The 25,153-nt window shown below is 50.9% G+C and overlaps 1 pseudogene; it reads right to left on the bottom strand.

Annotated features, from left to right (window-relative positions):
- Positions 1-226: 226 nt before the first annotated feature.
- Positions 227-23,066, bottom strand: LOC129490380 (large ribosomal subunit protein uL10-like; annotated as a pseudogene).
- Positions 23,067-25,153: the final 2,087 nt, after the last annotated feature.

The raw sequence follows: 25,153 nt of genomic DNA, 5'->3' as shown, positions 1-25,153 counted from the left end.
CGCCTGCTCGTTTTCTTTAAACCCCACTGTCACAACCGTGGAAGCAGGTGTTGTTTTATTTTCTTTTTTCTTTCTTTCTTCTTTCTTTCTTTCTTTCTTTCTTTCTTTCTTTCTTTCTTTCTTTCTTTTCTTTCTTTCTTTCTATCTTTTTTCTTTTTTCAAAGAAGTAAGCCTTTATTTCCTTGTTTTGCAAATAAAGCTGGCCAAGTTGGTTGCTTTTTGGTGATTAGTCAAAGAGACCAAATCCCATATCCTCGTCTGACTCCTCCCTCCGACTCTTCCTTGACTTCAACCTGAGCTGGGGCTGCTGCAGCAGCAGCAGGAGCAGCCGTGGTAGCAGCAGCCACAAGGGCTGCAGCCACAAAGTCAGATGAATCAGCCAAGAAGGCCTTGACCTTTTCAGCAAGCAGGAAGGTGTCATCAGTCTCCACAGACAAGGCCAGGACTCATTTGTACCCGTTGATGATAGAATGGGGCACTGATGCAACAGTTGGGTAGTGGATCTGCAGACAGACACTGGAAACATTGCAGACACCCTCCAGGAAGCGAGGATGCAGGTTCCTCTGTGATGTCAAGCACTTCAGGGTTGTAGATGCTGCCACTGTCGAACACGTGCTGGATGACCAGCCCAGAGGAGAAGGCGGAGATGTTGAGCATGGTCCGCAGCGTGGCTTCGCTGGCTCCCACTTTGTCTCCCGTCTTGATCAGCTGCACATCACTCAGGATTTCAATGGTGCCCCTGGAGATTTTATTGGTCATACCTAAAGCCTGGAAAAAGGAGGTCTTCTCGGGCCCCAGACCAGTGTTCTGGGCTGGCATAGAGACTTCACATGGGGTAATGGCACCAGCACAGGTGGCAGCTGGCACCTTATTGGCCAGCAGCATGTCCCTGATCTCAGTGAGGTCCTCCTTGGTGAACACAAAGCCCACATTCCCCCAGATACGAGGCAGCAGTTTCTCCAGAGCTGGGCTGTTTTCCTGGTGCCCTCGGATGGCCTTGCGCATCATGGCATTCTTGCCCATCAGCACCACGGCCTTCCCGCAGAGGGACATGCGGATCTGCTGCATCACATGTGGATCTGCTGCATCTGCTTGGAGCCCACAATGTCTGCTCCCACGATGAAACATTTCAGATAATTATCCAATAGTTGGATGATCTTAAGGAAGTAGTTGGGTTTCCAGGTCGCCCTGTCTTCCCTGGGCATCACGGCGGTGCATCAGGGATTGCCACACAGGTTTTTTTTCTTTTTTTTTTTTTTTTTTGAGATGGAGTCTCGCTCTGTCGCCCAGGCTGGAGTGCAGTGGCGCAATCTCGGCTCACTGCAAGCTCCGCCTCCCGGGTTCACGCCATTCTCCTACCTCAGCCTCTCCGAGTAGCTGGGACTACAGGCGCCCGCCACCACGCCCGGCTAATTTTTTGTATTTTTTAGTAGAGACGGGGTTTCACCGTGGTCTCGATCTCCTGACCTTGTGATCCGCCTGCCTCGGCCTCCCAAAGTGCTGGGATTACAAGCGTGAGCCACCGCGCCTGGCCTCCACACAGGTTTAAAGACGATGTCACTTCCACCAGGACGCCTGGCAAGAGGCAGGCATTGTTTTCTATGCTGCCTGGGGAGTGAAGAGAGGTGGGGTTAGTGGGGTTGGGACTCCAACTCAATTCTGCCTCGTTTCAAAGCCTGTGTTCCTTTGGCATCTCTCTACCTCTCCTGGCACCCCCAGGGCATCTCAGGCCCGGCTTCTGGACAAGCCGACTGGGCCTGAACCTCACACACCCAGTTGCTCACACAATCGCACCCACGCACACTGACACACACGGGCCCCACACCCCATCCACACCTGGAGCCTCAGAGCTCAGCAGGGATTTGATACTCAGTCCTTCAAACCAGCTTCTCATCGAGGGGGTGGGCGGGGAGGAGTTACAAGCGCAATTGCTGTAATCCAATCGTCTCTTCTTTTCTTGTTTTCTTCTCTCTGAACACACTGCATTAAGGGCTTGTCCTCTTGGTTCCCATGAGAACGCTGTGCTTTTTCTTAAATGAAGGTTCGTTGATCGTTTTTTCCTATTATTACAAAAGCAATTTGTGCCACTGCAAAAAAACACAGAGAAGCCAAGAGAACAAAAACTCCTCCCTCCCCTCCTCCAGGGACAGCTCAGGCTGACAGGTGTGGCACTGTCCTCCCCAGCACACCCTCCTGCTGCCATGGATCCCTGGCGCCCTCATCAGGCCTAAGCTGCTTCTTCCAGATGGGGCTCCCAGGCTGGGAGTCAGAGGCTGGGTCTTTGTCCTGCCCCATCATTGGGTCCTACATGTCCTTGGCAGGTCCTCACCATTTTGGGGTGGGAAGGGGATGATCTCAAAGGGTCTTCTGCCCTCACACTCAAGGATCCTGTTCTCTTATTCCAGACAGATGAATCTGGGGCTGGGCCAAGAAGCAGCTATTAGGAGTTCCTAGGTAACAAGGGGTTCTCCTAGAATAATCTGGAGACCAGGGGAGGCATGGAACCCAAAGCCTCACTCATCGCCAGCATTGAGCAGACAGGCAACCCTCCCAAGGACAGACAGCTGAGCCCATTATAAAGATTCTGGTGTCCTGTGTCCCAGTCTCAGCCAGCTTCATGGTTGTGCAGCCTTTGCAACTGCAGAGGGCCCTACATTCCAAAGGGCTAGAGCTTGATTTAATGCTCTGCTGTCGACACCTTGAAATTCTTCATAATGTGTGAGCAAGGGCACCACATGTTCATTTTGCACTGGGCTCTGCAAAGTATGTAGCTGTCCCTGTTCCTAAAAATAATAACACCTGTTACTGACATACAGCTTGCTGTATAGCCGGCACTGAATATTTTTCCTGTATACTGTATAATTCACCTGTCCCTCACAGGAGCCAGGTGTAAATTGCCTCTCTCAGATTTGGCCAGCCCATGTGATAATGTGAACTGGGTGCTAGGCACTTTAGATATGTGATGCTCTGAAAGCTCTCAGCAGTACCAGGAGCCATTGTAAGCCAGGCACCATGGCTCACACCTGTGATCGCAGCACTTTGGGAGGCTGAGGCAGGTGGATCACCTGAGGTCAGGAATTTGAGACCAGCCCTGGCCAACATGGGGAAACCCTGCCTCTACTAAAAATACAAAAATTAGCTGGGCGTGGTGGCGGGTACCCGTAATCCCAGCTACTAGGGAGGCTGAGGCAGGAGAATTGCTTGAACCCAGGAGGCGGAGGTTGTGGTGAGCCGAGATTGTGCCACTGCACTCCAGCCTGGGCAACAGAGCAAGCCTCCATCTCAAAAAAAAAAAATTACAGATGAGGCATATTATAGATGACGCATGAAGTCTGGGGAGGTTAAGTAACTCGCCTGCAGTTGCAGAGCTAGTGAGGAGCCCACAGACCCTCCCATCCCTGCCCGGCTGGCCAAGGGCCACCCCAGGAGCTCTGCAGCCCTCATCCTGCCCTAGCCACCATCCCAGCTGTGGTGGGCACCTGGCAGTGCCTAGGGGGGTGAGAAGCTCCACCCACACTATCAGTTCCCATTTCCACCACCTCCTGATCCACCAGCAGTTGCTGCACTTCGCCACCTCCTGTGCCCAGGTGTGCAGTCGGCTTCCTACATGGGGCACGGAGCTGTGGGGCCGAGAGGTGTCAGTCTTCATTTCTCCGCACTGTGCTGAGCAACCAAGCATTCTTTTTTTTTTTTTTTTTTGAGATGGAGTCTCGCTCTGTCACCCAGGCCGGAGTGTGGTGGCGCAATCTTCGGCTCACTGCCACCTCTGCCTCCTGGGTTCAAGTGATTCTCCTGCCTCAGCCTCCCGAGTAGCTGGGACTACAGGCACGTGCCACCACGCCTGGCTAATTTTTCTATTTTTAGTACAGACGGGGTTTCACTATATTGGCCAGGCGGGTTTCGAACTCCTAACCTCGTGATCTGCCTGCAAAAGTGTTGGGATTACAGGCGTGAGCCACCGTGCCTGGCCTGCTCCTGAGCATTCCATGCTACAGGTGTGGCTCCAGGAACTCTGGTTCATCAAAGCTGGTTTCATTTATTTATTTATTGAGACAGGGTCTCACTCTGTCGCCCAGTGCAGTAGCACCATCACGGCTCACTGCAGCCTCAACCGCCCAGACTCAGGCCATCCTCTCACCTCAGCCTCCCAAGTAGCTGGGACCACAGGTACACATCACTACGCCTGGCTAATTTTTGTATTTTTTGTAGAGACGAGGTCTTGCTATGTTGCCCAGACTGGTCTTGAACTCCTAGACTCAAAGGATCCTCCTGCCTCAGCCTCCCACAGGGCGGGGATTACTCAGCCCCCAGTGCCGGTTATTGCTGAGGTAGCCCAGACAGAGAGGGGTGATGCCAGAGAAAGCCCAGGCAGCCGGAATTGGAGTGAACAGAACAGCACTAGGAGACTCGCACACACCCAGGCTGACTTGCACAGCATCTCTGTCTCAGCTCCCACATCTGTAACAGGGGGTAAAGCAGGGGTCCTCAAACTTTTTGGTATCAAGGACCTATATAAGGAGTGCAGAAGGCCAGGAGCGGTGGCTCATGCCTGTAATCCCAGCACTTTGGGAGGCCGAGGTGGGTGGATCACCTGAGGTCAGGAGTTTGAGACCAGCCTGACCAACATAGAGAAACCCTGCCTCTACTAAAAAAAAATACAAAATTAGCCAGACATGGTGGCAAGCGCCTGTAATCCCAGCTTCTCGGGAGGCTGAGGCAGGAGAATTGCTTGAACCCAGGAAGCAGAGGTTGTGGTGAGCCAAGAACGCGTCATTGCACTCCAGCCTGGGCAACAAGAGCGAAATTCTGTCTCAAAAAAAAAAGAGTGCATAATCTAGATCCCTCATATGTGCAGTTCACAGTAGGGTTCGTGCCCCTATGAGAATCTAATGCTGCTCCTGATCTAACAGCAGGCGGCACTCAGGCAGTAATGAGAGTGATGGGGAGTGGCTGTAAATACAGATGAAGCTTCTCTCACTTGCCCTCTGCTCACCCCATGCTGTGTGGCCCAGTGCCTAACAGGCCACAGACCAGTCCCAGTCCACAACCTAGAAGCTAGAGACCCCTGGGATAAAGAAACCAGCCAAGCAGTTAAGAATTTGAGGTTTGGGAATACAACACCCTGAGTTCAAGTCCCAGGCTCAGCACTTAACAGCCATATGACCTTGGGCAGGTTGCAAAACTGAACTTCAGTGTTCTCCATAAAAACACAGCAAAAATGGAGGCATTCTAATTAAGAACTCAGGCCCAGCAGACCGACAAGAGTTCAAATCTCACCTTGAGCACTTATTAATTATGGTAGCTTGTACAAGTTATTTCACTTTTCTGAGCCTTGGTTTCCTTGTCTGCCAAATGCAGATAATCCTTGCAGCATCCTCATGGGCTTTTGTGAGGACCAAATGGCCTGGTGCCTGCGGAGCCCTATTCTCAGCCCCTGGCACTTAGTAAGTGCCTAGTAAGCCGTTACGACAGGTGCAAACGGATGGGATTGCTGGGACGTCACGAGAGCAGGTGCCCTGCCGGAAGGTCTGTGTCAGGCCAAGCCGTGAAATAAGAAAGCCAAGCACAGGGCCACCTTCCCATAGCCAGGCGGCCCTGAGAATTGGTGGCTGAGGCCTGGGAGGGCTGCTTGTTCAGTGAGGTCCAGGGACTAAGCCACCAGGAGGCTGTTGACAGGTCTGTGGGGACAGCTTCTTTTAATGGGAACTGTGGCAGTGGGATGAGAGAGACAAAACCAGGCTCACATCTGCCTGGGCCGCCTCCCAGCCTCTCAGCTACCTCTCCTGCCAGGCTCTGGGGTCAGGCCTCCCTCCCCCAACTCCCGCCAGATGCCACTCTGTAAACCCTGAAGCTGTGCTCCCATGCTGCACTGCACCGCGCACATGAATTCCCCGAGGAACTTCTTAACGCGCTGATTCGGATTCAACCGTGGGGGTGGCCCGAGACCCTGCATTTCTAATCAGCTCCAAGGAATGCGAGACCACGCTTTGAGTAGCAGCATCTAAAACACGATATAAATGTAGGTCATGAAAATTAACAATAATGTGGGGTGTGGAGTTACTACCAGATCTGACTAGCAGACTTTGGGAGAGAGCCTGTCTAGGAGAAAATTCTCCCCAGAGGTCAAAAGGAACCCCCACCCCAGGTTCTGGGGGTGCTAGAATCTGATTTTGCTCCTAATAGCAAAGAGACAGTTAGAGGGTACCTTTCAGCTTGAGCCACACGGACAGCGGTTCCCAAACTGCAGACCACACACCAGCTGCATCAGAAGTACTTGGGGATTCGTTTTTTTGTTTGTTTGTTTTGTTTTGTTTTTTGTTTGTTTTTTGAGATGGAGTCTCAGTCTGTCGCCCAGGCTGGAGTGCAGTGGCACGATCTTGGCTCACTGGAACCTCTGCGCCCTGCTAATTTTTGTATTTTTAGTAGAGACAGGGTTTAACCATGTTGGCCAGGCTGGTCTTGAACTCCCAACCTCAAGTGATCCGCCTGCCTCGGCCTCCCAAAGTGCTGGGATTACAGGCATGAGCCACTGTGACAACTGAATTTTTTAAAAATACAGATTCTGAGTCACGAAAAGACAGATCCTGTATGACTCCCTTATATGAAGTATCTAAAGCAGTCAAATCCATAGAAACAGAAGTAGAATGCTGGTTGCCAGGGGCTGGCTGGGAGGGAGAATGGAAAATTGTTGTTTAATGGGTATAGAGTTTCAGATTTGCAAGATGAAAAAGTTCTGGAGGTCTGCTTTACAATGGCGTGAATATACTTAACAATACTGAACTGTCCACTTAAAGATGGCTAAGATGATAAATTTTATGTTATATGTTCTTTTTTTTACCATAATGATAGACAGAGTCTTGCTCTGTCACCCAGGCTGGAGTCCAGTGACCCAGTGGCTCTCGACTCACTGCAGCCTCCGCCTCCCAGGTCCAAGCCTCAGCCTCCTGAGTAGCTGGTATTACAGGTGCATGCCACCACACCCGGCTAATTTTTGTATTTTTAGTAGAGATAGGGTTTCACCATTTTGGCTAGGCTGGTTTTGAACTCCAGGCCTCAGGTGATCCACCCGCCTCAGCCTCCCAAAGTGCCGGATTATAGGCGTGAGCCACCACGCCCCGCCTCATAATGATAATTAAAAAAAAAAAAAAAAAAAAAACAGGTTCTGGGCCAGGCTCAGTGGCTCATGCCTGTGATCCCAGCACTTTGGGAGTCCGAGGCAGGTGAATCACCAGGTCAGGAGTTCGAGACCAACCTGGCCAACATGGCGAAATCCCATCTCTACAAAAAATACAAAAAATTAGCTGGGCGTAGTGGCAGATAACTGTAATCCCAGCTACTCAGGAGGCTGAGGCAGGAGAATCACTTGAACCCAGGAGACGGAGGTTGCAGTGAGCTAAGACCACGCCACTGCACTCCAGCCTGGGGGACAAAGTGAGACTCCGTCTAAAACAAAACAAAACAAAAAAACAGATTCTGGCTCTAGCCCCTGAGATCCCGTTTAAGTGCATCTTGAGTAGAGCCCAGAAACCTATTTTTTTTTTAATCTGCCCAGGAAATTTGGGTGCACAGCTGGGCTTGGGGACCACTGTCCAGGGGGAAGCTTTCCCCCAGATATCTCTGGAATCTTTCCACCTCTCCCACCTCCACCTCCATCTCCACGGCTGAGACTCCATTCTGGACAATGACAGAAGCCTCCTGCGCCCTCCCTCTCCCTGCCTCCATCCTCTCCCTGCCTCCATCCTCTCCCTGCCTCCGTCTGCCACGCGGCTGCCCCGGTGATCTTTCAAAGCACAAATTCGATCCTGTTGCGCAGCTCCTTTAAAACTGTTCCATGGCCTCCCGTTGCCCTCCGTACAAAATAGAAAAAAGCACAACCTTCTCAGCAGAGTCGAGTCAGGGATTCAGCTGTGCGCACAGAGTATTACAGCAGGAAGCCTTTGGAGCTGCAGAGGTCTGTGCAAGGGCCCCGGGAGCACCGGGGGACACAGATGAATTATGCCAGGAGGAGAGAGGTGGTGGGAAGCCTCCGCAGAGAAAGAGGCATTGAGTTGAGCTGGGCCTTGCAAGTGAGCTGGTGTTTGTCAGGAGAGTGGGGTGAAGGCAAAAGGCGGTGGCGGCAGGGGGATTCCAGGCAAGGGGGATAGCATCTGCAAAGCCAAGGACGTGTTGGGGGCTATGTCCCCCTCAGTGCAGGCAGGGGCTAGGTGAGCTGGGAGAAGAGGGAAAGGTGAGGGTGGGAAGAGGCAGTGAGGGAAGAGCAGATAGACTGTGAAAGTCCAGTTCAGCTGGGAAGCGCGCTTCTCGTGTGTGTGTGTGTGTGTGTGTGTGTGTGTTGTTGTTGTTGTTGTGTGAGTCTGGAAGGTCATGTGGTCACCCAGTCTCCGTCTTTGTCTGTCTAAAAGCTGGTATGACACAGCGTGCATGTGTTTATGAACACGTCCCTCCTGCCCGAGGGTTCCTAGCCTCAGGGTCAAGTCCCCTGGGCCCATCAAGGCTGTAAGAGGTGATTCTAGGGGCTACAGCAATAGAGACCCAGCCAGAGGGAGCAGGAGAGCTCCAGCCCACAATTCCAGGGGCCCCATGGCCAGCCACCTCCAGAGGAACACATGGCCTACGTGAAAACAGAGAGCCCACAGCACAGCCACAGCACCTGGGGTGGCTGAATTCCCCTCCTGCCCCGCTCAATGCCCAGCACCAGCCCGACGCTGCTGTAGAGGAACTTGGGAGCTGCATGCATTTTAGAAAGGGCCCCTTCACCACAGTTAGAGAGCAAATAAATGGGTCCTCTGGGGCTGGGGTTGGGGCTGGGATTCCCTTTGTAGCCCCCTTCCCCACTGTGGAGGCCCCTTTCCTCCACACACCCTCACCCCTGCAATTCCTCCCCTGGAGCAGAAACAAGGTTCTACCCAGGCCATGGGGCCTGGCCATGCAGGTCAGCCCTGGGTCCTGGTGGAGGACCCAAAGTCTCCCTGCTGAGGACCAATGTCCGGTGGCCCAGCTGGGGTAACATCACACAAGGGGCTCACACAAGGCTTCTGTCTTCCAGGAAGGAGATGGGAACAGAGATCTCCCTGCAAAGGCTGGAAAAGAAATCACGTCCCAGAATTGTTGGCAGAAGGTTAATTGGATGCATTTGTAAGCTCGTTCCTGGGACAGGCGTGTTAATAGCACTAAAACATCTGAAAACTTGCAGAGCCACACGGAGGAGTTAATAGACCTGGAGAGTCCAAGGTCACATTGAGGCACCTCCCAGGAGTGGAAAGAGCAGTGGACCAGGAGCCTGAGAGCCTGAACCCCTGGCTCCTCACCACTGCTCGCTGTGGTCCCCAGGCAAGCCCTGGCCTCTCTAGACCTGGAAAACAGTGTGGAAGGCGGGTCGCCTGGGTCGCCCAAAGGAAGCCTCACTGTGGTCTTGTGTGGTGATGTTATCATTATTTCTGTTTTGTGGAAGAGGAAACTGAGATTCCTCAAATGAAGTGGAATTTGCCACTGCTGGTGCTGGGGTCAGTACTGGAGCCTGACTGCAGGCCAAGGGCTGAAATCACAGGGCTGGACCACAGGCCAGCCAGAGCAGACGTTCCCTTGGTGTCCACTGGGAGGCGCCCTAGACTGCTTCTCCTAGTTGGCACCAGCACCTGCATCCCTCAGCCAGAGTGGTCTCCCCTGGGTGATCTCTGGACAAGGTGGGACTGGGGGCTGCCAGCTCCTGGGGCAAGGTCAGGAGGCTTCCTGGTCCTCCCTCCCCATCCTAGCCACACCCATGAAAGAGCCTCCTGCCCTCACCTTCCAAGGGCAAGGGAGGGAAGAGTGAGGTTTCAAACCCATGAGGTTTCAAACCTTCCCTCCTCAGGCCCCTGAAGAGCCCATGTATCAGATTGGAGTCAGCTACAAATGTCAGAGGCTCAGAGAGGGTTAGTCACTTGCCCCAGGTCACATAGTCAGGTCCGTCTGATTCTGAACACCTAAACTTGGTCCTGATTCAGGCGAGGCTCACAGCAGATGTGGTGGGATTCCACAGGTCACACGGCCCATAGCAGACAAGAAGGTGCTGGTCAGCTGGGCCTGCGAGTCTCACTGGTGGCAAAAGGGCTGAGTCTCATAGAGAGGGTTCCTACAGTCACTTGAGGGTCCAGGGCTGGGTGCAGGTAGTCAGGGCGGGGTGTGGGAACTCGTGAAAGGGCAGGAGGAGGCATTCAGCCAGCAGATGTCCTTGGTGTCAGGGTCGGTGTCTGTATCTGAAAGTGGGCGTGTAAGTGGGGGATGGGGTGGAGGCAGAGGGCTGCAGCTCAGGCCCAAGACCCCAGGTCATGCTCACTCAGAATTCAAGTTTGTCAGCTTGTTAGAAGAATGAGGATGGTGACAGCCGGGGATCTGGGGAGGAGAGAGGCCTTTGGAGATGGGAGTTGGGGGGCTGTGATTGGGGGATGTTGAGCAATGGCTTGAGGAGGTCGAGGGATCCAGCTTCCCGAGTATTCCGAGTTGGTCTGGAGCTGACGGGGAGTGGCTGGGCTGGGTGAGGGGAGGTGACAGTGGCATTGAGTATGGGGACACAGGGCTCTTCTCTCCCTGCTGGGCTTTCTGGAGGGTGGAGGACAATAGGAGGGAAGCCGAGCGTCCCAGGACAGAGCTTTGCAAAGTTACAGCCGGTTCCTGCCCTCTATACCCAACTCTTGCAACTGTGACTCTCTCCTAGAGCAAGCCTGACCCTACCAATATAGAGTCCACCTAACCCAACCCGTTACTCAGGTCACCTCACCACAGCAGAGGCAGGAGCAGGCCCAGGGCTGGAAAGAAGCCCATCCCCGGGCCCCAGGGCTCACAGCAAAGCCAAGGAGACAAACAACCACCAGGTGCCCCGGATTAAGACTGTCCAGGTAGGGGGCTCCATCTCCCCGTAGACAGAGGTAGCCGAAGGGACTATAGGGCTAGAGGAGGCATCCTGGAAAATCCCAGCCCTTCCCCAGCAGGTCACAGAACCGGCTCTCCCAGCTGAGGCCCTTCCCTCCCAGCAACATGTCCAGGGGCACCTGACTTGAACTATAAATAGAGAATGACGGAAGGCTCCGGAAGCCCAAGGGAGGGCAGGAGAAAGGGATTCTGATTCTCGCCCAGCGAGGCACTGCAAGGCTGCACTGACAGAGCAACGCCTTAGCACTGGGTCTTCGAGGTTGGATAGGAGTGCCCCTGGCATCGGAGGTCCGGTAGGGCCATTCAGGCAGAGGGAACAGTCTGGGGAGGCAAGGAATGGAGCAGGCAGGTGGCTCCAAGAGGCTGGACACAGGCTGCAAGGGGCTGTGGCAGTTCCTGAGACCCAGTGGCAAAGGGCCCTGAACGTCAGGCTAAGGGCTTTGTTCTGGAGGCCTGAGTCTGGCTTTCAGGGCAGTTCTGGTTTTGTGGTGAGGGGTTAAGAGTAACACAAAAGGCTGGGTGAGGTGGCTCACGCCTATAATCCCAGCACTTTGGGAGGCTGAGGCAGGTGGTCACTTGAGGTCAGGAGTTCGAGACCAGCCTGGCTAACATGGTGAAACGCTGTCTCTACTAAAAATACAAAAATTAGCTGGGCGTGGTGGTGCACGCCTCTAATCCCAGCTACTTGGGAGGCTGAGGCAAAAGAATCTCTTGAACCTGGGAGGCAGAAGTTGCAGTGAGCTGAGATGGCGCCACTGAACTCCAGCCTGGGCAACAAAGCAAGATCCCATCTCAAAAAAAAAAAAAAAAAAAAGTAACACACAAGAACATGTAACATACAAGAACAAGGTCACCTGGAACAGAGTACCAGAAAGTACATGGCCATCATTCTCCGTGGAATGGAGGAATACCATGCTGTGCCAGAGACTGCTAACTATTCCCCAACATCTGTTCTGTCTTCTTTGCCATGGAACCCCTGATTTTTGCTGGGCAACAACCCCCTGAAATACAAGCTACATTTCCCAGCCTCGCTTACAGCCGGGTATGGCCATGTGTATAAGTTGTAAGAAGAAGTGCCATTCAGAGGCAGGAGGTTGCACCTTGTTACCTCTTCTCCCTTTCTGCTGGAAAGGAATATGCATGTGATTGCTCGAGCAGGAGCAGCTATCCTGGATCATGAGGTAGAAGCCCCATGTTAAGGATGACCAAGCCACAAGAAGGAAGTGATCTGGGTTTCTGATGTTTGTAGAGCTGCCACACCAGCCCTGGACCAGAACCTCCAAATATTGTTTACCCAAGAGAAAAATAAACTTCTATATTACAGTTTACCACACAGTTGCTTAAGTTTTCCTTCAGATGAACATAACCTAAGCACATACAGGAAAGGAATTAACCTCAAAAGAAGAACCCCAGGAGCATTTTATACATCTTTTTTTTTTTTTTTTTTTTTTTTTTGAGATGGAGTCTCGCTCTGTTGCCCGGGCTGGAGTACAGTGGCATGATCTCGGCTCATTCCAACCTCTGCCTCCTGGGTTCAACTGATTCTCCTGCCTCAGCCTCCCAAGTAGATGGGACTACAGGCACCCATCACCACACCCGGCTAATTTTTTGTATTTTTAGTAGAGACGGGGTTTCACCATGTTAGCCAGGCTGGTCTCAATTTCCTGACCTCGTGATCTGCCCGCCTCGGCCTCCCAAAGTGCTGGGATTACAGGCGTGAGCCACCGCGCCTGGCCTTACCTCTTAAGTAGTAAGAGGTATGCTCTGATTATATTCCATATATCCTGTCTCATGAACTCTCTGCAGAACCCTCCTTCTAGGTGTAGGGGTGGAAAAGGCGTGATACGTCTTCTCACCCATCATAAGGGTCACGGCTGACACTCCTATACCAAAAGACAGAGAGAAGTTAACAAGAGAAGAGTATAACAAACGTATTCAATGAAAGTTTTACATGCCACTGGGGCCTTTGGAAATGAAGAGCCAGGCTGGGCGCGGTGGCTCACGCCTGTAATCCCAACGCTTTGCGAGGCCGAGGTGGATGGATCACTTGAGGTCAGGAGTTCAAGATCAGTCTGGCCAACATGGTGAAACTCTGTCTCTACTAAAAATACAAAAAATTACCCAGACATGGTGGTGCGCACCTGTAGTTCCAGCTACTCGAGAGGCTTGAGACATTAGAATTGCTTGAACACGGGAGGTGGAGGTTGCAATGAGCTGAGATCATGCCACTGCACTTCAGCCTGGGCAACAGAGCAAGACTGTGTCTCAAAACAAACAAACCAAAAAAAAAAAAAAAAAAAGAAAGAAAAAAGAAAAAGGAAAAGAGATGAATATCCAGATTGTACAATACCTTTTTATGCAAAGGTTCGATGAAGAATGGGCAGTCATGTAGGAATGTGATTGGACCAGCTGGGCGCGGTGGCTCACACCTGTAATCACTTTGGAAGGCCAAGGTGGGCGGATTACTTGAGATCAGGAGTTCGAGACCAGCCTGGCCAACGTGGTCAAACCCCGTCTCTACTAAAAATACAAAAATTATCTGTACTTGGTGGCGGGCACCTGTAATCCTAGCTATTTGAGAGGCTGAGGCACAAAAATCGCTTGAACCCAGGAGTTGGAGGTTGCAATGAGCTGAGATCTCACCACTGCACTCCAGCCTGGGCAACAGAGTGAAACTTCATCTAAAAAAAAAAAGTGATTGGAGGCCGGGCACGGTGGCTCATGTTTGTAATCCCAGCACTTTGGGAGGCCGAGGCGGGCCGATCACCAGGTCAGAAGATCGAGACCACGGTGAAACCCTATCTCTACTAAAAATACAAAAAATTAGCCGGGCGTGGTGGCAGGCACCTGTAGTCCCAGCTACTCAGAGAGGCTGAAGCAGGAGAATGGTGTGAACCCGGGAGGTGGAGCTTGCAGTGTGCCGAGATTGCGCCACTGCACTCCAGGCTGGGCGACAGTTGAGCGAGACTCCATCTCAAAAAAAAAAGAAAAAAACAGTGATTGGAACAAAAGAATATGACCTAAAGATAATAGGCCAAGGGAAGGAACCCAGCGAGGCCTGTGTGTGCACATTCTTCTTGACCTGTCTGCCATATTCCTTATTTCTGGGTATGGGGCAGGACCCCTCTGGAGCGAGGGTCTTACAGCCTACTATCAGACCAAGTGGGGTCGAGAATTTCCTTATGGCCAGCTCCTACACAGAAAGGCAGGGGAAGGTAAGAGTAATAGTTCTATTTTCTTTTCTTCTTCTTTTTTTTTTCTTGAAACAGAATCTCTCTCTGTCACCCAGTCTGGAGTGAAATGGCACAATCTCGGCTCACTGCAAACTCCACCTCCTGGGTTCAAGCGATTCTCCTGCCTCGGCCTCCCAGGTAGCTGGGACTGCAGGCGTGCGCCACCATGCCTGGCTAATTTTTGTATTTTTACTAGAGCTGGAGCTTCACCATGTCGGCCAGGCTGGTCTCAAACTCCTGACCTCACGTCATCTACCCGCCTTGGCTTCCCAAAATACTGGGATTACAGGCATGAGCCACCATACCCAGCTCCCAATATTTCTACTTTCTATGACCTACCTTAGGGAAGAGGAATTCTCATTTCTATAGCTGCCTTGGGGGAGAAAAGAGGGACAGGTCAGAGAGAGAGAGATACTGCTTCTGAGGCTGCTTCTGAGACCTTCCAGTCTCCATTAGCTCAAAGTACTCAGCATGCCACAGCACCATACTTTGGAATATCATTATCTCAGCTCCAATACGGGAAGATGCTTGAAAATGCACTGTCTTTGTTGCAGATGCCATGCAACATCCTATGAGAATGTGATTCCCACGCCAGGCCCCCCATCCAGACAGGCCTGGTTTTCTGGACCCCATGACTCAGGGCCCCGAGAGCCACAGGCTCACGGAGGCCCCAGAAACTTTATTTGACCCCTTTGGCATTCCTGGTCGCTTCTTTGTCTCCTTTCCCAAAACACGTGGTTATGTGGTCTTATCTTGGCCACCATAACTACATAAGAACAAGAAGCTGCCGTTCACTGAAGACGCTACCATGTGCCCCTACAAGATCAGCACCCTAGGAGCGGACTAAACATGTGCCCTCTCCCCTTGGCTGAGACAGAAAGAGAGGAGATGTGGCTCTTGGCTAAGGATTTAATGGAGCCCTTTCAGGGAACAGCCTTCTTGTGGGGAACTGAGGGAGCAGTTGTTAGGGGCCCAGGCACCACTCTGCATGGTCATGCCACTTACTGGATCCAGGGCCAGCAGTGTCGAGAACAGGAGGTGGCCGTTTCCCTCCTCTTCCCTCCACCTTATGGCTCAGGCTCCTTTGTTCTGTCTCTGAGTCTTCTGTTTGCCTTCAGGAGCAGCTTGTGATGTTCCCAGGGTATGGGAGTCCTGCCTGTGCAGGGAGATCTGCAGGTGAGCTGGGAGGGCCGCCTGGATCCCCGACACTGCAAAGGCCAAGCCCACACCCTACCCCGCCATGCTGGGGCTGGAATGCCTTGGTCATTCCTCCTTACCCTGGTTGCTGGTAAGGTCCCTCCTGGTCCTGCCCCATACCTGGTGGGATGCACTTTCCAACCCTGGGGGAAGGGGACATTCACATGGGTAAGGCAGGAAGAGGTGGCAAGTTTGAGGTTAAGACAGTGTGGGACAAATGAATGACTGGACCCAGAACCGCCTGGGTTTGATCTTGACTCCACCACCAGCTCTGGGAGCTGCCCAATGACTTGACCTCTCTGAGCCTCAGTTTCCTCATCTGGATAACAAGAAAATTCATTATACCTTCCTCCTAGGGCTGTTATGAGTATTAAACGAATCAATACATGTCAAAGTTTAGGATGGTGCGTGGCACATAAAACCTGCGCAAAGAAGAGTAGCTGTTAGTATTAGTATCAGTGTTAATATTATTGTTAAAATATTTCTTTTTTTTTTTGAGATGGAGTCCTGCTCTGTTGCCCAGGCTGGAGTGCAGTGGCACAATCTCAGCTCACTGCAGCCTCTGCCTCCTGGGTAGCTGGGATTACAGGTGCCCACCACCACACCTGGTTAATTTTTTTGTATTTTTAGTAGAGACAGGGTTTCACCATGTTGGCCAGGCTGGTCTTGAACTCCTAACCTCAGGTGATCCGCCTGCTTCGGCCTGCCAAAGTGCAGGGATTACAGGCATGAGCCACTGCGCCTGGATTGTTACAGTATTTCAAGAGATAAATTCAAACTCAGTGAGCCCCCTCAGGGAAGAGAACTAGTGAGGAATTAACTTCTGAAATGCCACCCCAGACATGCTGTCTCTAGCACACACCTTGAAGTATTACTCCAAACCACTGTAAAGTTATCTAATCACTCCAGCCCATCGGGAAGAGGGTCTCATCCTGTTTAGGGAGGCAGAGGAGCGTAGTGGTTTTGAGTGCAGACTTTGGGGCCCGACTGCCTGAGTCTGAATCTGAGCTCTGCACTGCTGGAAGGTTCCTTAACCCTCTGTTTCTTGGTTTCCTCACTTGTGGCATGGGAAGACGCAAGCACCTGCCTGGGAGGTTTAAGTGGGATCATGTGTGCCTGGTGAGCCCTGATGACAGCCTGGCATTGGTAGCACTGTGGACTAGGGGCTGGGTGTAGAAAGGTCAGGGCTGCCACAGGCCACCCCCGCTGGTGTCCCTAAGGGGTTGTGCCCAGGAACTCCAGTGTGACCAAGAGGGGGAGGGTGGCAAAGCCACACCATAACTCCCTCGTAGGCTCCTCTCTCTGAAGAGCCCTCGAAGCAGAGGGGCCCGAGTGGCTGCTTCAGGTGACCAGAGAGGTTGAGGCTCTGTCCAGCTCCCTCCAAGCTGGAGGCTGCTGACTGTGCAGGACACAGGGTGGGGCACGCTGGTCCCCACTTGGTCATCTCATTCAAGCCTCCCTCTACCTACCTCCAGGAGGTTGGCATTTACTGTCCCATTCTGCAGACGAGGGACTAAGGCCCAGAGACCCAGACATGAGGGTATCAATTCCAGGCCTGACTGACCCTGGAGCGGCCCCATTCCTCACCAGGACATCCTTGGCCTCCCTGCTCTGGGATGAAGCCACTGTCCCCCATCTCAGGTACAGAGCCAGCCATGCACACTTTCCCTCCTTCCGGGTCTAATTTTCCATCCCAACTAACTTTTCTGTTCCCACTTGCTGGCTCCCCCTTTCTCTATGTATCTGAAAGCTCACCCTTGTAATCCCAGCACTTTGGGAGGCCAAGGTGGGCAGATCACTTGAGGTCAGGAGTTTGAGACCAGCCTGGCCAACATGGCAAAACCCTGTCTCTACTGAAAATACAAAAATTAGCTGGACATGGTGACGCATGCCTGTAATCCCAGCTTCTTGGGAGGCTGAGGTGGGAGGATTGCTTGAACTTGGGAGGTGGAGGTCGCAGTGAGCCAAGCTCATGCCATTGTACTCCAGCCTGGAAAACAGAGCAAGACGCCATCTCAAAAAAAAAAAAAAAAAAAAAAAAAGATCAGTGATTTTTCATGCCTATAGACTCTGTCATGGAACCTCAGAGACTCACAAGCCCTCCCTTCTAGAACTTGTCCAGGAGCTGGGAGGAGGTTATGGTCTGGAGTAGACATTCTGCAGCCCGGGAGGTTGGAGAGATCTGCCCTGGAGACAGCCAGGAGGGCTTCCTGGAGGTGGTGGACCTTGAGACCGGTTTGGAAGAGGTGGGGCCTTTTGGCCAAAACAATTCATGAAAGGCAACAAATGCCTGCAGACCTGGGATCAGATCTCAGCCTTGCTGCCACCTAGTTGGGTAACCTTGGTCCTGGTAATTAACCCGTCTTTGCCTCAATGTCCCCATCTGGAACAGAGGCATCGAGTCATTGATGAAGGAGTGTGACTTCATAGCATGTGCACTACAGTGTGAGTCCAGAGGCCTGGGTCCCCACTGCACTGCGAACAGGTCAAATAACTTTTTTTTTTTTTTTTTTTTTGTGACAGAGTCTCTCTCTGTTGCCCAGGCTGGAGTGCAGTGGCGCTATCTCGGCTCACTGCAAGCTCTGCCTCCTGGGTTCACGCCATTCTCCTGCCTCAGCCTCCCAAGTAGCTGGGATAACAGGCGCCCACCATGGCGCCCGGCTAATTTTTTGTATTTTTAGCAGAGACGGGGTTTCACAGTGTTAGCCAGGATGGTCTCGATCTCCTGACCTCGTGATCCGTCTGCCTCGGCCTCCCAAAGTGCTGGGATTACAGGCGTGAGCCACCGCGCCCGGCTCAGATCAAGCAACTTTGATAATGGTAGTGGCTGAGCTGATTGGTGCTTGCTTGGTGCTGCATGCTTTACATGTATTATCTCATTTAAATGTCACAGTCACCTTACTTGGGAGGTCTCCATTTTTCAGATGAGGAAGCATGTCCAGAGAAGTCTGGTGTGACTTCCCCAAGGTCACACAGTTGGCATGTGTCAGAGAGAGTGTCTGTCAGATTCTCGAGCTCGTGCCCCTAACATTCTGGACACTTTGACCGACCCTCCCTCTCAGGCTTCCCCATCATTAAAAAGGGCAGGGGGCGGGCAGGTGACATTCTGCTCCATCACAACTCGCAGCCCAGTTGCCTGCTGCAGCAGGAAGGGTCCCTGCTGGAGCCCAGTGCCCTCACCCGGCCTTTCAGCAACTTCCCTGAGGCCTCCACCCCCAGGATGGTGAGAAGTCGTGCCTGGGGGCTCTTTTCCTGCCTTTGAGAGGGTGGGACCTTAGGGAGGGAGGAGCTGGGTCCCCAGTGCCCAGGTCTGCTGGCTAAATTTAGGTGCTGGGGCATAGAAGGAACAAGGGTAATTAAGGGGTGTGGTGTCACTTTCCAGCCGCCTCTCACATCCCCTGAGAAGTCACACGCCATTTGGGAAGGAGCAAGGAGGCGTGGGTGATAGAGGGGAGGAGAGGGGAGGAATGATGGACAGTTGGAGCCAGAGGTGGGGGAAACCTACAGCTCCTCCACAGACCTGATGGCTGCCTGTATCACAGTGAGACAATTTTCAGCCAAACACCCCAAGGGCTTCCTTCAATTCACACCATTCATAAATGGAAAGTCTGCCCTGAAAGTAGTGACCCCTGCCGTTGGAAATGCTCTGCCCAAAAGGAAATCTAGCAAGCATTGATCAGGCACGAGATGCAACAGGATTTACACATATGTTCTCAGCAAGCCCTTGCAACAACGCTGAAAGGAAGGTGTTATCATTCCCATTTTACAGAGGAGGAAACTGAAGAGTTAGCCTCCCAGGTTGCACAGCTGAGGCTTGGGGGAGCCAGGATCTGAACCAGACAGGCTGACTCCGGAGCCCGTGTGCTTAGCTGCAGGGTACAGCTAACTCTGGCCCACTGCAACATGGTCGGCGATCACTCTGCGATCAGAGAAGGATCATAAAGGAGGTTTAAAGAAGGCTTTACCGAAGAGATGAGAAGAGAAGTCATTGTAGGTGGCAGACACTGCTTCTGTAAAGACTAAAAGGTAATTCTGCCCACCCCAAAGTGCACAGTCTGATGTCAAAGCAAGCACAAGGCTACTGTGTTGGAACCTTCACAATTGTTGCTTTATCCCTCTATCAAAATGAGACCTGAAGCCTGAGCATGGTGGCTTATGCCTGTAATCCCAGCACTTTGGGAGGCTGGGGTGGGTGGATCACTTGAGGTCAGGAGTTTGAGACCAGTCCACATGGTAAAACCCAATCTCTACTAAAAATACAAAAACTAAGGCAAGCCACGATGGCCCACACCTGTAATCCCAACACTTTCGGAGGCTGAGGTGGGTGAATCACCGAGGTCAGGAGTTCGAGACCAGCCTGGCCAACATGGTGAAACCTCATCTCTACTAAAAATACAAAAATTAGCTGGGCATGATGGTGTGTACCTGTAGTCCCAGCTACTTGGGAGGCTGAGGCAGGAGAATCGTTTGAATTCCGGAGGCGGAGGTTGCAGTGAGTCGAGATGGCGCCACTGCACTCCAGCCTGGGTGACAGAACAAGACTCCATCTCCAAAAACAAACAAACAAAAAACAAAAATTATCAGGTCATGGTGGCAGGCATCTCTGATACTAGCTACTCAGGAGGCTGAGGTAGGAGAATTGCTTGAACCCTGGAGGTGGAGGTTGCAGTGAGCCAAGATTGTGCCACTGCACTCCAGCCTGGCCAACAGATACCCTGTCTCAAAAAAAAAAAAAAAACACCCAGACCTGAATCATCCCATTAAAAATGGGCAAAGGATTTGAACAGGCATTTCTCCAAAGCAGATATACAAATGGCCCATAAGCACACAAGAGATGCTCAGCATCATTAGTCATGGGGGAAATGCAAATCAACACCACAGTGAGATACCCCTTCCCACCACTAGGATGGGCTACAATAAAAAAGAAAGACAATAACAAGTGCTGGAAAGGATGTGAAGAAATTGGAACTCTTGTGCATTGTGCTGGGAATGCACAGTAGTGCAGTAGAAAACAATTTGGCAGTTCCTCAAAAAGTTAAACATGGGCCGGGTGCGGTGGTTCACGCTTGTAATCCCAGCACTTTGGGAGGCCGAGGGGGGTGGATCACGAGGTCAGGAGATCGAGACCATGGTGAAACCCCGTTTCTACTAAAAATACAAAAAAAAAAATTAGCCGGGCGTGGTGGTGGGCGCCTGTAGTCCCAGCTACTCGGAGAGGCTGAGGCAGGAGAATGGCGTGAACCCGGGAGGCGGAGCTTGCAGTGAGCCGAGATTGTGCCACTGCACTCCAGCCTGGGCGACAGAGCAAGACTCCGTCTCAAAAAAAAAAATTACAAAAAATTAGCTGGGTGTGGTGGCGGGCACCTGTAATCCCAGCTACTTGGGAGGCTGAGGCAGGAGAATGGCATGAACCCAGGAGGTGGAGCTTGCAGTGAGCCGAGATCGCACCACTGCACTCCAGCCTGGGCGACAGAGCAAGACTCCGTCTCAAAAAAAAAAAAAAAAGGTTAAACATGAATTACCATATGATCCAGCAATTCCACTCTTAGGTATATACCTAAGATATCTGAAAACATAAGCCCACAAAAAATAGTGCTCCTATGAATCTGAATGTTCATAGGCTGGATCTCGGCTCACTGCAATCTCTGCCTCCTGGGTTCAAGAGATTCTCCTGCTTCAGCCTCCTGAGTAGCTGGGACTATAGGTGTGTGCCACCACACCTGGCTAGTTTTTGTATTTTTAGTAGACACGGGTTTCACCATGTTGGTCAGGCTGGTCTCCAACTCCTGACCTCAGGTGATCCACCGCCTCGGCCTCCCAAAGTGCTGGGATTACAGGCATGAGCCACTGCCCCCGGCAAAATGGAAACAAGTTAAATGTCCATCAACTGATGGATATATCCATACAGTGCAATATTATTTGGCAACAAAAAGGAATGAAGTACTGATAAAAGCTACAAGATGAACGGACCTTAAAAGCCTTATTCTAAGTGAAAGAAGCCAGACACATTTGATATAATTCCATTGATATGAAATGTCCAGAATCAACAAATTCATAGGAACAGAAAGGAAATGAGTAATTTTCAGGGCTTGGGTGTGGGAGGGAATGGGGAGTGACTGCTATCGGGTGCAGGGTTTCTTTTGGGGGTGATGTAAATGTTCTGAAATAGATACTAGTGATGAATGCACGACTTTGTGAATATGTTAAAAACCACTGAAGCATATACTTCAGAAGGGGGAGCTAAGACTCCCATAAATTACATGTGAATTATATATACATATATATCAATAAAGCTGTTATTAAAAAAAACTCCCAGACCTGTCTCTAATATTTGCAAGAGCACAAATGAAGACCCACATACCATATGCCTAAATATTTCAAAAGCAAGCGAACAAGCTGTTAAATAAAATATGTTCTCTTCTCTTACCTTGACAAATATACATTCATAGTGGCACAATTGAAAAGCATGTGTAAAGCTCTGGTTTTTATATGCTTGAAAGCTGGTGTGTTTGGGTATTCTGTTGAACGGCCGGCTGTGTTTAGACAAGTGATCAAATAAAGACATACGTAATTCACAAATTCTTATCGTTTTAATCCATAAAAATGTTCAGGCCTTTATTTCACCAAAATTGCTAATTTGTGTTTTAGTGACAATACCCATCCAAAAAGATTAAAGAAATAAAATACAGTTTTTGTCCAAAAGGAAAATTATAGTAAAGGTAAAATTTTAAATGATTTTTATAAAGGTACTTTTTCTAAAATATCCAAAATTATTTATTGAAATTAAAAGGTAAAATACAAATTATAATGAGTGTAACTGTTTTTTGACAGAGAGTCTTGCTCTGTCACCGAGGCTGGAGTGCAATGGTGTGATCTTCACTCACTGCAACCTCCACCTCCCAGGCTCAAGCAATTCTCATGCCTCAGCCTCCCAAGTAGCTGGGATTACAGGCGCATGCCACCACGCCCAGATAATTTTTGTAGTTTTTGCAAAGACAGGGTTTCACCATGTTAGCCAGGCTGGTCTTGAACTCCTGGCCTCAAGTTATTTGCCCGCCTCGGCCTCCTAAAGTGCTGGGATTACAGATGTGAGCCACTGCAGCCAGCCTAGTGTACATTTTAAATCATCATTTTAAATTAAATCTGGGGCTGGGCATGGTGGCTCACACCTATAATCCCAGTGCTTTGGGAGGCCAAGGTGGGAGGTTGGCTTGAGGTCAGGAGTTCCAGACTGCTTGGGCCACATAGCAAGACCTTATCTGCACAAAAAATTTAAAAATTAGGCAGACATGGTGTCGCACACCTGTGATCCCAGCTACTCAGGAGGCTGAGGTGGGAGAATCACTTAAGCCCAAGAATTCAAGGCTGCAGCGACCCATGATCACGCCACTACACTCTAGCCTGGGCTACAGAGTGAGACCTTGTCTCTAAAAAAAAAAATAATAATTTAGAAAATATGTTAAATCTGAATTTTTATTAATCTTTTGAAATTGTAATAACATTTTATTAAACATTTTTAGAAAAATGACAAATTAGCAATTCCAGTGTTTAACACTATATTAGTTCGTTTTCACACTGCCAATAAAGACATACCCAAGATTGGGCAATTTACAAAAGAAAGAGGTTTATTGGACTTACAGTTCCACGTGGCTGGGGAGGCCTCACAATCATGGCAGAAGGTGAAAGACACGTCTCATGTGGCAGTAGACAAGAGAAGAGCGAGAGACTGAGAGCAAGTGAAATGGGTTTCCCCTTATGAAACCATCAGATCTCGTGAGACTTACTCGTTACCACGAGAACAGTATGGGAGAAACCATCCACATGATTCAATTCTCTCCCACCGGGTTCCTCCCACAACACGTGGGAATTATGGGAGTACAATTCAAGATGAGATTTGGGTAGGAACACAGCCAAACCACATCAAACACCCATCTAGTTGGTACTGTAAATAATCAGTATCACACTTCATGCATGTTATATCTAAATTTATATATACAAATATAAGAGTAAATGAACGGTTTAAACATTGCAAAAGGTTCCTCAGTTGCTATAGGCATCATTGTGGATATTGCATTAATCCACAAGAACCTCTGGAACCAAGAATTGGTACATGAAGAAAAGCAAGAAAATGGACAGCTGACCCTGCCGAGAAAATGCTTTGGTTTGCAATAATCTACTGCATTCATGCTCTCTGAGAGTGAAGATTTAACAAGTTCATCTCAGGCTTTTCTCACACATAAGCACTGCTGCCTCTCAAGTCTACCCTGTCTTCAGAAGCAGAATCTGTCTCTCAGGTCAGCAGCTGCACCACCCCTAAACCTTCATACATTCCAGACTTAGATCACCTTTTGTATCCAGGACCTAGAGCAAGAGAAGAGGAGAAGCAGTCCCCCAGGACCTGGGTGGTGCCAGTCACAGGAGTGGGTGTTTAGGACTGTCCTTGCAGGGGGGCCAGTGCTGAGCTGAGGGCAAGGGTGCCTCTTCCCCTGGTGTGCCAGTGGGACTGAAGGAAAGTACAGACCTTCCATGGGTCACACATCCCAATGGATGAATGCTCATGAGAACTGCCTCTTTGGGCCCCTGACCCTACTGTCTTCTCTCACTTGTCTACCTGCCTACCAGCTGGCCCCAACACCCCCTTCCTCACTGGCTGTCCTGCCACCCCCTATCTGCCAAGCATCAGCCTCAGCAGGGGGTAGAGAGGGGCCGCCCTCTCTCCCCAGCTGATGGGCAGATTATATAGCTGTCTCTCCCAGAAGAGGGGGTGACAAGGGTAATTACCCACCCACCAGCTAGCCACCCAGAGGAGCGGGCTCTGCCCCAGGAGTTTATGACAACAGGGGAAGGCTTCCTTCACCTCCCGTTATGGCCAATGCCTCCCCGCCTCCTGAAGGCTTCTGGGTGCTGGAGCTTTGAAGATGCCCAGCCCCCTAGTCCTCTAAACGGGGCTTGTCAACCAAGCAGCCATATCACGTTGTGGGGCTGTAGAAACAGCTCTGGCTGCAGCCTTAGGAGGCCTGGGTTCCAGCCCTGCCCCTGCTTTGCTGTGTGACCCTGGGCAAGTCATTTCCCCTCTCTATACTCTGGTGCCCTGATATATAAATGGGCCTGGCTGGGGGATGACCAGCTCCAAGCCCCCTCCATTGTGTAACAGTGCAGACCCTGTTGGCTGCCCACCGAATTCCTTTTCCCTCCCTCCCTGCTTCCTGACAAGATTCCAATTTTGTACAGGGTTGCCACATTCCCCCACCTCACATCTGTATAAACAGATGTTGACTGTGTAGGGTTTCAGGAGAGTTTTCACTTTTAAAAATAAGGGGCAGACTGGGTTCGTAGGGTTTCTTTTGGTCCTAACTTCCATTTATCTTGCCAGGAATCTGAACATGAAATCTGGAGGTACGGTAGCCATTGTGGCACCATACTGTTGAAAGTCAACATCTAAAGCTGTGGGAGCAGGAAGCTGGCATCCTGAAGTCAGCACACTGGTTCTGGGCAGCTCGCCTCCAGAGTCCTTGTAATGTGAGAAGAGAAAGCCCTGAAGTGTTTAAGCCACAGTTTTTGGGTTTCCTTTGTCTTGGGACCAAATGTGTTCCTCATAGACACAGATTAGAATCTGTCTGTGGGGTGGGCTGGGTGTGGTGGCTTACGCCTGTAATCCCAGCACTTTGGGAGGCCGAGGCAGGTGGATCACTTGAGGTCAGGAGTTCAAGACCACCAGCCTGGCCAACATGGGGAAACCTGGTCTCTACTAAAGTACAAAAATTAGCCGGGCGTCGTGATGCATGCCTGTAATCCCAGCTACTCGGAAGGCTGAG

This window comes from Symphalangus syndactylus, chromosome 1 (assembly GCF_028878055.3).
Source record: "Symphalangus syndactylus isolate Jambi chromosome 1, NHGRI_mSymSyn1-v2.1_pri, whole genome shotgun sequence".
Classification (NCBI taxonomy): Eukaryota; Metazoa; Chordata; class Mammalia; order Primates; family Hylobatidae; genus Symphalangus; species Symphalangus syndactylus.
The sequence above is the reverse complement of the archived record's forward strand: the minus strand, read 5'-3'. Positions and strand labels throughout refer to the sequence as shown.